Source organism: Lepisosteus platostomus, chromosome 3, assembly GCF_059453375.1.
Source record: "Lepisosteus platostomus isolate fLepPlt1 chromosome 3, fLepPlt1.hap1, whole genome shotgun sequence".
Lineage (NCBI taxonomy): Eukaryota > Metazoa > Chordata > Actinopteri > Semionotiformes > Lepisosteidae > Lepisosteus > Lepisosteus platostomus.
The window spans coordinates 46156084-46170568 of record NC_142613.1 but is presented as its reverse complement, the minus strand read 5'-3'; positions in this window follow the sequence as shown (position 1 = coordinate 46170568).

Below are 14485 nucleotides of genomic sequence, written 5' to 3'. Positions count from 1 at the left end.
AAGGTCTTGGAGCAAAAAGTATCCGATGAAGAATCCAGAAATCATGGTCAGAAGACAAGGCAAAAGTCCATGGGCCAAAAAGGGAAAGCAGAGAGTACTGTATCTCATGGGGGAAAACAGGATGTGAGGCTCTCAAGGTGAAAACCTAATACTAAATGAGTGTACAGTATACAAACTGAAAAAAGGAAATAGCAAAGGAAAACCTCTTTGTGTCTTTACATTAATGGCACATCAAAGAAACACCTTTTCATTTTAATTTTTCTCAATAAAGTATAAAAGTACTTGCTGGAGACAGAGTACATTTCATATGAAAGATGGTGTGGCTGCATCTGCAACACGGCAGACATGAATGATAAAAACAAGCCATAATGAAATAAAGTTATCAAGAAGGCCTGGGAATTGTCTTCTTACATTTTAATAATTTAATTGAATGAACCCTTTATTGCCCCCTAAGGGAATTTGTCCTGCAAATCAAGAGCTCATGAACATATGATTTACTGTATGACAATAATACAATACCATAATACATGACAGCATTCGACAACATATCATTATCAGAACTCTTCAAGTACCACAAGATTAAAAAACAGACAATTAGATCAAAAAGAGTCTAAAATCAATAATAATAAGATCTTTTCCAGGAAACATTTTTTTCATGGGTACCTCCATGCTGATGCTGATGGTGAGAGACTACCCCAAGCTCCCTTGCACATACTCGATAATGACCAAGATTAAATTGATCAATTGTCTTTTTGAATGAACTGAAATGCGTGCTGAATTTGCTGCAAGAAATCTGCAGTTCAGACGCGTGCCAGTTACCATCTGTTTAGAAATCAATGAAGCCAATTAAATCATACTAATCACTGAAACACAGGTAGGTCATAAACTCAGCACACTGAAGAGAGCAGGCTTCCTTTAACATCTGCATGCACTGTAGCTCATCATAGGAAACAAGATTCCTCCTGTAGGTTTCCCGTGCACATTAACTTAATATATGCATCATTATTATACCACGAGTGTACATTATTTTGGAAAAGACTGTTTCTTGGACCTTCGGTCACACTGTTTTCATCACAGCTTAAATAGCACCTTGAAAAAATGGAAAATAAAGCAGAGTGAAAATGCTTCTTTGAAAATGAGTCATAGTACAGGTGTGAATCATCCTAGGTAAATACCAAGGATCATATCAGTCAATTTGGTTCTGAAATCTCAGTTAAAGATGATAGAAATCTCTTCCTGTCCTTACAGTGTATTTGGGGAAAAAAAGCAGATAAATCTTTCAGATCATTATCTGCTGCTTTTGCTCCTCCATATATTGAAGTGTCTCATGCCAGTAACCAGCCATTATTTTAAGAAGATATTTAGGATGATCCTTTAGGCTGCAGTGATTTACCTGCTGATCACATGACACAAAAACCTTTTGGCATCACCTTAAACTCTCAGTACCATTAAGCTGTGCTCATATTAAATCAGCGCAGCGAAACACTTACAACTACTTGGAGTAAGGCACTCAAGCATGCTTCTTTTAAAAATGTATTGCCCCCTTAAATTACGTTCAAAGAAACTAGAAACATACTTGACTTTTAAGTATCGTTAATGTTTTTTTTACAAGGTTTCACAACTGAAGTATTGAAGATCCTAGAATTGTAGGTGGTTTCCTAGGAGAACGGATTGCTCTTTAATGAAATTATGTACAGTAGATGCAAATAAAAGAATCAAAGAAGCTTACACACACAGTACCTTTAATACCTTTCCTAGGCTTTGAGGCCGTCTTCAGTGCTTCACTTGGTTTGCTGTGGAATCACATAAGACTATAAGAAAGACAACGAAGGAGAAGCCATTCAGTCCATTGTGCTTTATAATATAATAATAATAATAATAATAATAATAATAATAATAATAATAATAATAATAATAATAATAATAATAATAATTGCTTACACTTATATAGCTCTTTTCTGGACACTTCACTCAAAGGGCTTTACAGGTAATGGGGACTCCCCTCCACCACCACCAATGTGCAGCCCCACCTGGATGATGCGACGGCAGCCATAGTGCGCCAGAACGCTCACCACACATCAACAATCAGTGGGGAGGAGAGCAGAGTAATGAAGCCATTTCATAGATGGGGATTATTAGGAGGCTACATTTTATAATTAGCTACATTTCTCAGATTCAAGACCTCTTCCTGACTGAAGGATCCCCAAACTCTAGGATCCACAGCAGGTGTTGCCAGCTTGTTCAAAACATCCACACTTTCAGCTGTTAAAATACTTTCTTCAGCTCTTAGTCGTGATTCTATTTGAATATAATTTCTGTTTGTGACTCCTAGTCTGGCTTTTGTGTTCATTTCAAAAGTATTGGTTTCATTGGAATTTGCCAGTCTCAAATTCCTAAGTCTCTTTTTAGAACAGCTCTAATAAGTTTCATTTTTAAGTTCAGTGACCCGCACATCAAATTGTCTAAACTGATTCCACATCTCTAAGTATATAATCAATGTTGAAAAGAGCTCTTTAAATCGTATACATGTTTTAAAATTGTTTGAAATTAAAATTGTGGTCTGAATTGTGAATTACAACACTCAATAAAATCCATTTACTTACCACCACACTCATTCAAGGCCCCTCAGGACAATTCCAGATCACCCAGATGGCATCTTGTACCTCCAGCAACCTTATTTACTGTACCTCTTGCGGTAAATGCCCAGCCATCTACATTGGTGAAACAGGAAGGAGACTCGGAGACCGCTTCAGAGAACATGTCAGGGCTGTGAAGATTAAAGATCTCTCCAAGCCCATTGTTTCTCATTTCACCTCTGACAGCCATGATCAATCTCTCCGTCTGTGTTCTCAAAGATGGTTTTCCAGACTCATACATCAGAAAGACTACAGAAACTAAAACCATCCTGCAGCTAGGATCACACCTTCCCCCTTCTTTTAACGACAGACTACTTTTCTTCTGAATTCTCTCTATTAATTGTAGGTTTCATTTCACACCTCCTGATTACTGTAATCGAGAGCATTATTATCAGATATGGTATTTCAGTGTGGTTTGGTAATCTATCAGTTCATTTAAAATCACAAATTACTCACCTCATCCAGAAAGCTTTGAAGGTCATGGGAATGAAACAGCATCCCTCCCCGCAGACAATGTTTGAAAAATCCATAAATCAAACAGGCAGGAAAAATTATATCAGATCCTTCCCACATCCTCAATTCTTAATATCAACTTCTTCCTTCTGGCAAACGTTTTAGGGCTCCCAAATGTAAGTCAAACAGATACAAACATTCCTTTGTTCCACTATCCATTACAACTGTTAACCCAAATGTCAAGGATAAACACAATTCTGACTTTTACAACCAACTTGAGTGCAATATGTTTTGTGATGTGTTATAAATGTACATGTTGTTATTTGTTATACTTTACATGTGCAATAGAGTGATGTGTAGTGTTTTTTTTTTAAATAGAATAATGTGCAATGTTTTTCTTTCCTTCTTCTTTTTTTTGTTTTCATTCTATTTAAATGTACAGGAGTGCTGGATGTCGATAAAAAATTTCCCTCAGGGGAAAATCTTATCTTAGTGACTTAACCAGTAGGTTGTGCCCTACAGTTTAGACTTGACCACATCAAGTCTGAACTGTTGTTAACTGTAGCCAGGATCTCCAAAACATTCATGGCTTTGACTGGATGAATGGTGCTGGAGCTTGGTGGACTTTAGTTAGCTAGAGGGTTCTCAGCTTTGCAATCAACAGCAACCCCAGGTGACTGGACCAGGCATTCAAGAGCTTGTAGTGCAGGTCATTAAAATCAGGAAATGAAGAGAAACCTCAAAGGTAGAGAAGTGTTCAAACGTGAAATTGGTATATAGAGTTATGTACAGTACAGTGTCTTGCAAAATAATTCAGTCTCTTGTACAGTTTTCACAGTTTGTATCTATAAAATTTTCAGTCGTGATACTTTGAAGTTGCAAGATTTGATCTATACTTAACCTACTCCTTGCATTCAAAGCACAAAACTAAATGAAAGAAGTTATAAGACAATATAAAAGAAAGAAACAAAATTGTAAAAGTATCAAAGGCACACAATTAGTTGAGTGGTCTCTCTGTGTAATACATAATTCAACAATAAATAAACTGTTTCTGTAAGGTTTCTGAGTCAGGTAGTGAATGTCAGACCAATTCAGACATGTAGTTGTAGCAAGGTACATAACGAGCAAGAGAAAAAAATCCACAATACTGAACAGCTCTTTTGAGCACAGTAAAGTCAATCGTTAAAAAAATTAAATATGCACCATATGTTACCTACAGTAGATTTGGATGCTCCTCTTAACTGAGCAGCCAAACAAGGAGAAAACTGTCTGCGAGGATGCAACTGTGAGGCCAATGGTTCAGACGGAGATTAGAGCAATTCCACATAGCTCCCCTGTGTTTGCAAGAAAGCATTTAAGTGATACTTCAGAAATAAATTAATAAATAAATATCCTATCCAAGAACAGAATAAAATTAATATTTCCTTATTCATATTTCTTCGTATTCATTTGGAGAACTTTAATGCTCACATCTAATGCCAAATACTATGTTGGAAATTATTTAATGTTCTGCGTTTTGTCTAAAAAAGATTACTAATGTGTAAATCTGAGCTGGGAAAATTTCATGAACATTACATTTTCTTTTGGTTACAGTTATTAAAGTGAAAAATTGTGCTTTGCCAAAGATTAGCATTAGCATCCTGGGATATCTTGAACATCCCTTCATTTTATGTTTCTTTTTTTATAAAATTAAACATGAAGACATTTGAGAAATTTGAATCTGCTAAAAAGAGTGCCTGAAATTAGGATTACGGATCCGCCTGTCTACAGAACTAGCAAATTTAATCATAATACTTACTATACTAATGATACCTTCCTGGCAAAGGAGTAATGGTGAAAGAAATGTCTATAAGCAGTGCAAGAAAACTAGTATTGAAGAATAATTGGCATTGTTCAGTGAGCATGAAAATAACAACCTGCAAATATGACTGGGATTTATAATGGACTTTAACTTTAAAGGTGGTGTTTTATTTAATTTTGCATTAGCAATAAAAGCAAAATGTGACTTTGTGTCATAAACACATCTCTGCACTACAGAGGTGTTATCAAGCACTTTGCCTTGCCTTAGCAGCAATTTAACTTGTGGAATGGTTCTTGCTTTTTAAATTAACTGGAGCTTTTAAGAAGTTATGAAAGGCAATGTTGTCTGACGATCCTTTGAAAAAGCTCCTTCATAAATTGAGTAAAATTGGCAAACACCGAAAACATACTCACTGAGCCAGAAGTAAGACACCAGCTCAGATAAGTAGACCTGGGTCTTCCTTGCTTGTTGTTGTTTGGAGGGCGGTCCAATGAATGTGACAAAACGTGCAAGGAAAGGCTCAGCAGGTGAATCCCCAACGTTTCAAAGAATGTTTCAGAATTCTCTTTGAGTTGTCATACATTTTGTAAAAAACTTTTTTCCTGTGCTTCCCATTGACTGGAAAAGGTATTTTCCGGTTGTCATTTAGTTACTGCTGATTTGAAAGGTGAGGTTTCCATCTTAGAAAATCTAATAAGCACCACCAGCCTTGTGGCTTACCTAATATTCTCTCTGCCTCATATAACCCCTTGCCTTCACAGTCCCCACTGGCTGCTTTTCTATCCAATTTAAGATTGCTCCCTTCATCACTCCGATGTCTTTGATCTCCAAGCCATTGTCTTTCCTTATACCCATTTTATTACTTTCTTTGCACTTCTGCCTCTTATGTTGCTCATTCTCTTTCCTCACACTTTTGTGGTATTTTCAGATATCAAGAAGCATCAAAACAACATTATAGCTAACCGGCCTCCTACTTTTTAGATAGCAGTTCAGATTGTATCTTTAGCTCCTATAGCTCATCCCTCTATCCTCTGAAATCTCTGTACATAATATTGATTTTTTTACTACAGTGTATTGAATCCTATGAGATTAAATCACTCTAGATGTCTGTGTTTCATATTTTTTAATCTTCATTGATTGGTGAGAATGAAAATCACCACAGATAAAGACTAAATCTAAATAATATCCAAACCATGACCAAAGTAAGCTTCATGTTTCAATAATTTTGCCATTAAGTGAATTTTTAAAAGACAGTGTCTCAGGTGCCAGTAATGTCAATGATGTCTAAATCTAAATGTGTTATTCTCCACTGCAACACAGTGCAATAAAAGAAGCTTTATTTTGAGTTTAAATGACAGGACTGGGAAGACCTGCTTTTCCTTTATTTAAATGAGGTGGTAAGATATTGCTGAAACAGCAAATTGCTGGAACACCTTTTTTTTCTACTGAGAATCTAGCATTAGGGCTAAAAAATGTGACACAAAAAAGATTAAAGTACTTTAATTCTATTTTGACATTTGTTCATTATTCAGTGCTATGCAAATAGCTTCTCTGTGAACCAAACTGTGAAAGCAGTATTTTACCAAGAACTGTTAGGAAAATACCTCTTACAGTAATACATCTTTAGTCATCTGTTTGAGATAAGACTAAAAAATACAGTCTCAATTTTTGTAGTCTCAAGTGAATACAGAAGTTCTAGCTCTCGGTATTTACTTTTTTGCACAAATGGCAAATTATAATCTCAATTCTATTCTCAAAATCTCTTTTATACAATTAAATATCAGCTTGGATCATGTCATATCAAAGATGGAAGGTTAATATTCCTGTTTGAAAATATAAAAATAAAACAAGATAAAACACTTGACTTAAAAGCCTGAACCTTTGTGACAGTAATTTGATTTGAAGGATGAATCACCTACCACAATAGGCATTTCAAGCAAATGCATAAACTTCAAATTCAAGTTCTGGTTACCTTAACAAATTGCAAATATAGGATTATGCATCTTCCTCAAACAGAATGTACTTCAAGAATTTAGTACTTCAAGTACTAAGAAAAACTGATTCCATTAGTTCTACAGCTTCCTGTGTCCACTTCTAACTATTTTTAACACAACCGATTAACACAACCGATTAAATAACCATTTTACTCCGGCCCTCAGTTAAAAGAGTATGGTAATCGCTTTTTATTTACTAGTGAATTATCACTTCTGTACTTACTGTCTTTTTACAGTTGGACTGTATTTGTGCAGCCTGTCAAGAAGTTCTGTATAAAGCAGTTTCATGATGCGTTATTGTTTTTTTTATCAGATACAGCATGTATACAACTGAGCATTTCCAGGCATTAAGAATTTAAGCTAAGTCTTGTACTATGATATTTACTGAATATCTCACTTACTAAATAAGAATTTAGTATGGAAAATGTATGCACAGGACAAAGCATCAATTACTCTAAACTGCTTGCTGTGCATTTAACAAACAATTTGACAATTCATGCTGATATGACAAATTATATGTAAACCCCTCTGTTGAGGGAATTTGGACCCATCCTGTGCTAAGAGCATCCCAGAGCTTCTGAATATTTCAGATTTTTCTTCTGCTGCAAATACTGTCCTCTACCATCATATGCAGCTAGTAAGAGTTGATGTTCTTCTTTGATGGGCATCAGTACAATACAGAAAATTGAGTCCACATCTGCTCACTAGATGAATGTGATTAATATGAGATAAGATGAGATAAACTTTAGCAGAATTTCTATTTACACATTTGTCTACACTACCTCTACCATCACATTGTTATTAAGGGCCTTGTTGGAAGACAATCAATCATTGAGAGCTGGTGCAAGATGTGATCCTTCTGTATTTTAAGGATAATTTGGGCTCTGATGTCTTTCTGGAAAAGGAGTGCTGAAATCCTTGTAATAGGATGCAGACAGAAAGGTCAGTGTAATCACAGCCAAGACTACTTGATTCAGAGAAGTCTTTGATAGTTCCCCTTTTTATCTGTCCCAGCGATCATTACACTGATCTTCCAGTCTGTGCCCTCTTAAGCTGGCGTCACACTACATGACTTGACATGACTTCTAGTTGGAGAGCATGTCAAATTTATCGACTGCAGTTGCTGAATCTTGCTGCCTTTTCTGCCCTAGAGGGAGTGAAATTATACAACTAGGAATTGCGGGGGGTGACTAATTACATGATTCCTTCCCGACTTTTCATCACGGTTCCAAATCTTGTATTGCGCCGTGAAAGTACCACGAGGTTGCCTCATTTTGGCAGCCAATCAACGTGGACCACACCAGAGTAAGAGGAAGAGCACCGCATGAAAGTAAACAGACAACAAACATGAAATGACAAATACGAAACATTGAACAGACATTTGTGCTGGCTCCAAAGTTCGACGAGCCTCTCCTCCACTTGCATAGTCCAAAACACTCGCTTTCCTTCTTTTCTTGCAACCGCATTGTATGCATTGTACTTCAGGTTGAGCGCTCATTAGCTGTCGACTGTCGCAGACACAAGAGCCCACCCCTACGACATGCAACTCGCTACAAGAAAATCAAACCAATTTCATTGTTGTAGCGAGTCGCAAAATCGTAGGGGCTATTAAGAGCGCTATGACTGAGTCGCTGGGGGTGTCACACTACGCAACTGACGGTAAAGGGCGAGCGCTCGCTGCGACTCTCTACAACTCACTGTGATTTTCTTAAGATTATGTAAACAGAGGCTACGACTGAAAATCCTAGGAAAAGTCATGCAGTGTGATGGCGGCATTACAGAAGCTCCAGGACTCTTACTGCAGAAAGACATCGAAGCCAAAATTATCTTTTTAAACCTCACCATTCAGACTTTTCAGGTTTTCACTGGAATTTGTCTCCCCAGATCTGCAGACCTTCCACTTGGCCACACACTCACCTGCTGCACTCACATGTTCTTCGTTTTGATCTCCTCCACCTCCCCTCTTTCTCCAGCACTCCTGAAACACACTCCGCAGCCCACACAGTGTTCCCTCTTCTTTCTGCTTTCTAGTGTGGCATTCACCTCTGCTTGATCATTGATACAGGCTCAATTTTGGAGTTTTGGATGCAGTAAAAGGTTTGTATAGAAACATTTTTTCTTTGGAAAGCCTGTTAAATGTGGTCTTATGAACCACGAGACATTTAATCCCCCATACTTGATAAGAGTTTAGGATTAGGATGAGACACACTGTATATCTGTTAACAAAGTTATACTGTATATATATAAATGTGTATTGAAAAGGGTAAATATATGAATAAACAAAGCATTGTTGACTAATTTGGATAAGACTTTATAGGATTATTCCTTGAATAAGGCAATGTAAAAGTGCATTTCAAATGAGAATAGAAGGCACTTCTTTATGCAGAGGGCTTTGGGGTGTAGACAAACTGACTGAGGAATGTTGTTGAAGCTGCTAACTTGGCTTCCTTAAAGAAACAAACAGAAGTGCTGGGTTGAAACTTGGAGTATCAGAATGTTTACCCATCCATCATTTGATACACTAACCATAGTAATTCACCAGAGACAATAAACCTGAGCTGTTTGTTATATTACAGAAGTGCTATTGATCTTACAGAGGAAGAAACACATCTGACACCCACGTTCATATGTTCATGCCCAAGTAGACTGATCTTGATTTTGTTGAGAAATAACACACAGCTAAACATTTACTTTGCTGAACTGGGGAGATGGCGAGACAGATAATTTATCTATAAGGACCCTGTAACCTTACAACAGCAAACATGAAGTCTTGTCCAATTCCATTAACATCTGCTCAAACATGGAATGCAAGATTCTAAATGAATTCACGCCATTCAGAATTCAGGATATGCTGATGCCAAACAGCCAGACCTGAGATCACAAGAGGAACCTTAATTATCAGGAGAATAAAAAAGAAGATAAATTACTCAAGCCTGCAGAGCTTTACAGAAAAGGCAGAAATCCTTAGTAAGGCGTTTAGAATACTGGGATCAATAGTGTGCAAAAACACATCCTAACATTAAAGTAGTGAGTACACTTGATAAAAAACATGGGGTGGCAAAATTGGTCTGCCGAGCCAAAAAAACTTTTTGTTTTTGTTTTATATAATTGTATTCCCCTCAGGTAAAAAAAAAAGTGGCATTCACATTTACATTCCTATTTTTGAACATTTCAAACCTCCCTACTGATCATCTAATTTTGCTCATATTTACACAAACCTGGCAGAAACATTTTTTTCTACATTCATTACACTCATTTCCTGTTTTACTGGTAAAGAACATTGAAATCACTCTGAGCAACCGTGTGCTGATCTGAGATGAAATTTCACAACAAAGCCTCATATACTTTAGAGGCTTTGCCACTAAACTCTGGATTTTAGATTTGAGTGGCCCATGGCAGCTCTCTATTAATCGCTTCACATTGAGGATGTCTGACAGAATAATGGTGCCTTTCAATCTAAAGGGATCAAGGAAAGACTTTGCTGCACAGTTCTATCATATCTCATTTCATTCACAACAACATACGACAGTTCAGGACCCGAGAAGCAGAATATGGAGATGGACAAAGGTTGTTATTCATGTAGCCTTTATGAAATGCTACTCCAAAAATACTTTTCAAACACTTTCGCAAGTGAGTATATACAGTATAATTAATATATAATTCTATGGTGGTTGAAAGAATTTCAATCTTTACAAAAAAAAACAACAATTTGATTATACTCTTCAGTACTGTAAAGAACATGAATGAAATGAAAAGTGTGGTTCAAGTAAAGACTGCGTCCACTGGTACCAAACAATAACCGACAATAATGGCTGTTCTGCAAGCACCCTATAAGAACAGAAGCAAGCTGAGACCAGGATTTGGTGTTAAAAGAACAATAGCTAATAGCTTGACCAGTGGCACAAGGTGGAATGAGCCAGTGAGCTGCTGCACAGGTGACGATGGGGACAATGGAAAGATGCAACAAGATGAGGAAAGGGAAAGGAATGTTCATGACATGCAGTTCTACTTACAGCATCACAGAGGATCAGCCCTTTGTGACTGAACGTCTGCTATAAACTGTGTTGTACACAGAGTGCCTGGGATGCAGCAAGCACTTTGGAATTCTATGGGCACAATTCACTTTCTCTGTGTTAGCTAGACAGATGCCTTTAAGAACTCGTTATAATACCATACCATAGGTTGCAGCGTGTAATGCGTTTTGGTCCATTTACTATAATTTTATTGATGTTTGTTTCATTATAATTAGTCATATAATTATGGTTCTTTAACCAGCAACAAAGCAGAGTTAACTGCTAAGCATATACAGTAGATGTTGGGGTCTATTCCATTAATATTCGAGAGAAAAATGTTTTCGTTTTCTTTCAGGCATCAAGAGTACGTGCAAGCCAGCTGGTGATACTCCATAGTGTAAAACTGAGAAAGGATTGTTTTTAAGGAGGGTGTTCCTACAGCAAAACAGGCTGTATTAAATAGCACGATTTAATCTCTTTTATACATGTCACCTAGATACATTTTCCTCCCCTCCAGAAATACATACCGTATCTAATACTTGAGGAAAATAGGAAAATAAGGAAAACACTGTGGTTTTGTACCCTTTAACTCTTCAGGATACATCTGCACTCAAGGTCTTTTATTATTTTTATCTGGGTAATGTATATTTTCAGCAGCTAGAAAATGCAAGCAGGTTACAAACCCAGGATAATTGGTGCTCATTTACAGTAATTGTTAGTTTGAATACATTAAAATAGATTAAAATAATATGCTAATGACCAGAAAGAATGAACTTAATTAACTGGACCTTACATTTGAACAATATGAAAGATAGGCTATATGACTCAACCATGATCATTAAAATCTTTAAGGGTCACCATATGCGCCTTTGAGTATGAATAATTTATTTCCCACTTTCCAGTACAACATAAATAAACAACTTATTTTTTAAATTACATCATAGCAATTCTAAAAATATATAGCAAACCAAGAAAGTAAATCTATACACATAACATTGGCAGATAACATTTAAATTTTGCATCATTTGTTTCAAAAAGGAAAAGGATCAGTGAATATGTTTTGCTGGTGTTTCAGTTTATGCCATGAAACCCTTGTGATCTGAAAACTGTGAAAAAAGCCAGACATTTTAAATGAAAACATATGATGATTGTTCTTCTAAGCCTGTCACTTACAGTATAAAAATGCCATGATTATATCAGAAAATACTGAAGTACATGAAGAAGATTTTCTTGTTATAATTATTTGTAGCAGTTAAATAGACAGACACAAAATATGAAGCACTAATGAAATAAATACTACCAATAAAAACCTAATATTTTTAAGATGATGTTACAAACTGACAGTCACACAATGAAATTCAAGTCCAAAGCTACGAAACCCTCACCCAGCCCAGACACAACAGGCATTGTCACGGTGAGTAGAGATTAAATCACTTCTCATTCCCTCGTCAGCACACAAACATACAGTATATATAAGAAAACTGATTTTCATATAGATTTTCGTTAAAAGGATGTAGGGCAGGCATGGCACCCAGGCATTACGAGCCATTTATTTTTGCATAACTTTGTAAGACATGGATGTCACAATAATTGAAAAATGGGTAAAACAACACTTTTAACATTGGGCCAGTGAAGGTAGCTAAAACAACTAAGAACCCTTCATTCCTTGCTTTAGAAAAAGAATCTGTGCGTTGTGTTAGTAATGATTCTCCTAACAGAGCATTTTTCTTCTGAAGAGAAACGACCTTTCAGTGACACCCAAAACAAGCATTCACACAAACTATTGTCAGGCAGAATAAAAGCTGTCAATACTGTCGTTTATTGCAATAAAGTAATCTGAATGAGGCAAGCTCTCCTATATACGATGCTCAAAAGAACTGAAATTAAGTGGCTTCTAAAGCCACATTATACCATCCTGTATAAAGCCTTCATAAAAATGAGGGAAAAAATGTAATAAAATGTTGCCTTGCCAAAGATTAACTAGCAGCAATACATTGACAATAATGTATTTTTTATATCTGCAACCCATGCCAAAATGGGGAGCTCTTTGGCTGATTTTAATAACGTTGCAATATTTTTCATATATTAAAGAAGGCAGCATTGACCTAAATCATTTGGAAACCCAGATTGTTCAGATGGTGAGTCAATAATGAGAACTGGGAGTATGACTCCCAAGTAGGCAGAGAGTTGCTAGGCAATAAAATGAATTAACGAAACCTAATGCTGGAAACATCTGGACCAACATGAAACAAAAAATTCTACCCCGTGTAGGGCTCATTTTAATTAAGATTTAATTGAAATAGGAGAGATCTTTTTAAATGAACTTTATCTATTATGGTCATATAGAAACACACAAATGAAATTTACAGTACTGTTAAAAAAATACTGAAAAGAAAGTATTCCCTGTTACTACAATATCCTCACTTGGACATATGCAACTGGGTTTAAAGATGACTAAAACTAATAAATTAAAACTGGGCTGAGATTACTCTAAATTTGAGTCTTTTGGCAGTAGGGGCAAATGATGCATCCAACAATGAAATATGGTGAAAAATGCTAGCAGACACCAACTGCTTGACCATGCTAGACTATCCTTAAAAAGGTTTATGGATTAATAGATTAAGGTTCCACTTTGCAACATGAAAGAGATCTGCCATAACAGCAAGGAATCATCTGACTAATGAACAATAACACTGAGGATTATATGAATCCTCTGGCCTCAAAAAAGAATGGATCTCGGTCCAATTCAAGCCATATGAATTGTAGATAAGAAGGTCTAGAAACAGTTTTGAGATATTTTTCAGGGTCTTCGGAACAATACAGGGATATTCGTAATTAAACAATTATAAAAACAACAATAATATTGACCTTTACAAGCCTGTCCAAAAACTGAGTGGTAATTTAAAAAAAAATGTTTTCAAGTGATACCCTCTATAATTCTATTTTCTCACATTTTCACTAAAATACAAAAATAAACTTTCCAGCTCTATAAGTAGTATTTCTTCTTATCAAACATCTAAACAATATGGCTTCTTCATGTATTTTAATAAAAAGCCTGTCAGGCATCTACTAAAAGCTGCACTATAGCACTGTTTCTCTGACACAACAGACCTTGATTTGTGATTTGCTCATACAAAGGTTAGTCTTCCTTCAACAATAGCAGCAAGGTTCATGTTTAGTTCTGGATGAACCATGTGGGCTATAGCCTGCATGATTTTTGCACAGTGATAGAGAAAAATGAAGGGGAAATAATTCCCATTCCAGTGACGTGCTTGCTGCTTGATTTCTTTCTTTAGAGAGATGATAAAGCACAAATGTGTGCAGAGCTCTGTATTATGAGTGTTGTTTTCTACAGAAAAAAAGGCTGATAGCATATTGTATATACAATACTCATATTTTCTGTGAAATCAATGCAATTCTCAAAACCTGTGACATAAATAAAGGATCATAAAAGAATAGATGTCATTTACAAAACCAACAAATCTGTTGATGGATCTAGGTGTACCCACTACATATCTAACCTACAGTACATGACTGAATTTAAAGATATGTTTCAACATCCAGGTGACAGCAATTTGAGAAATAAGC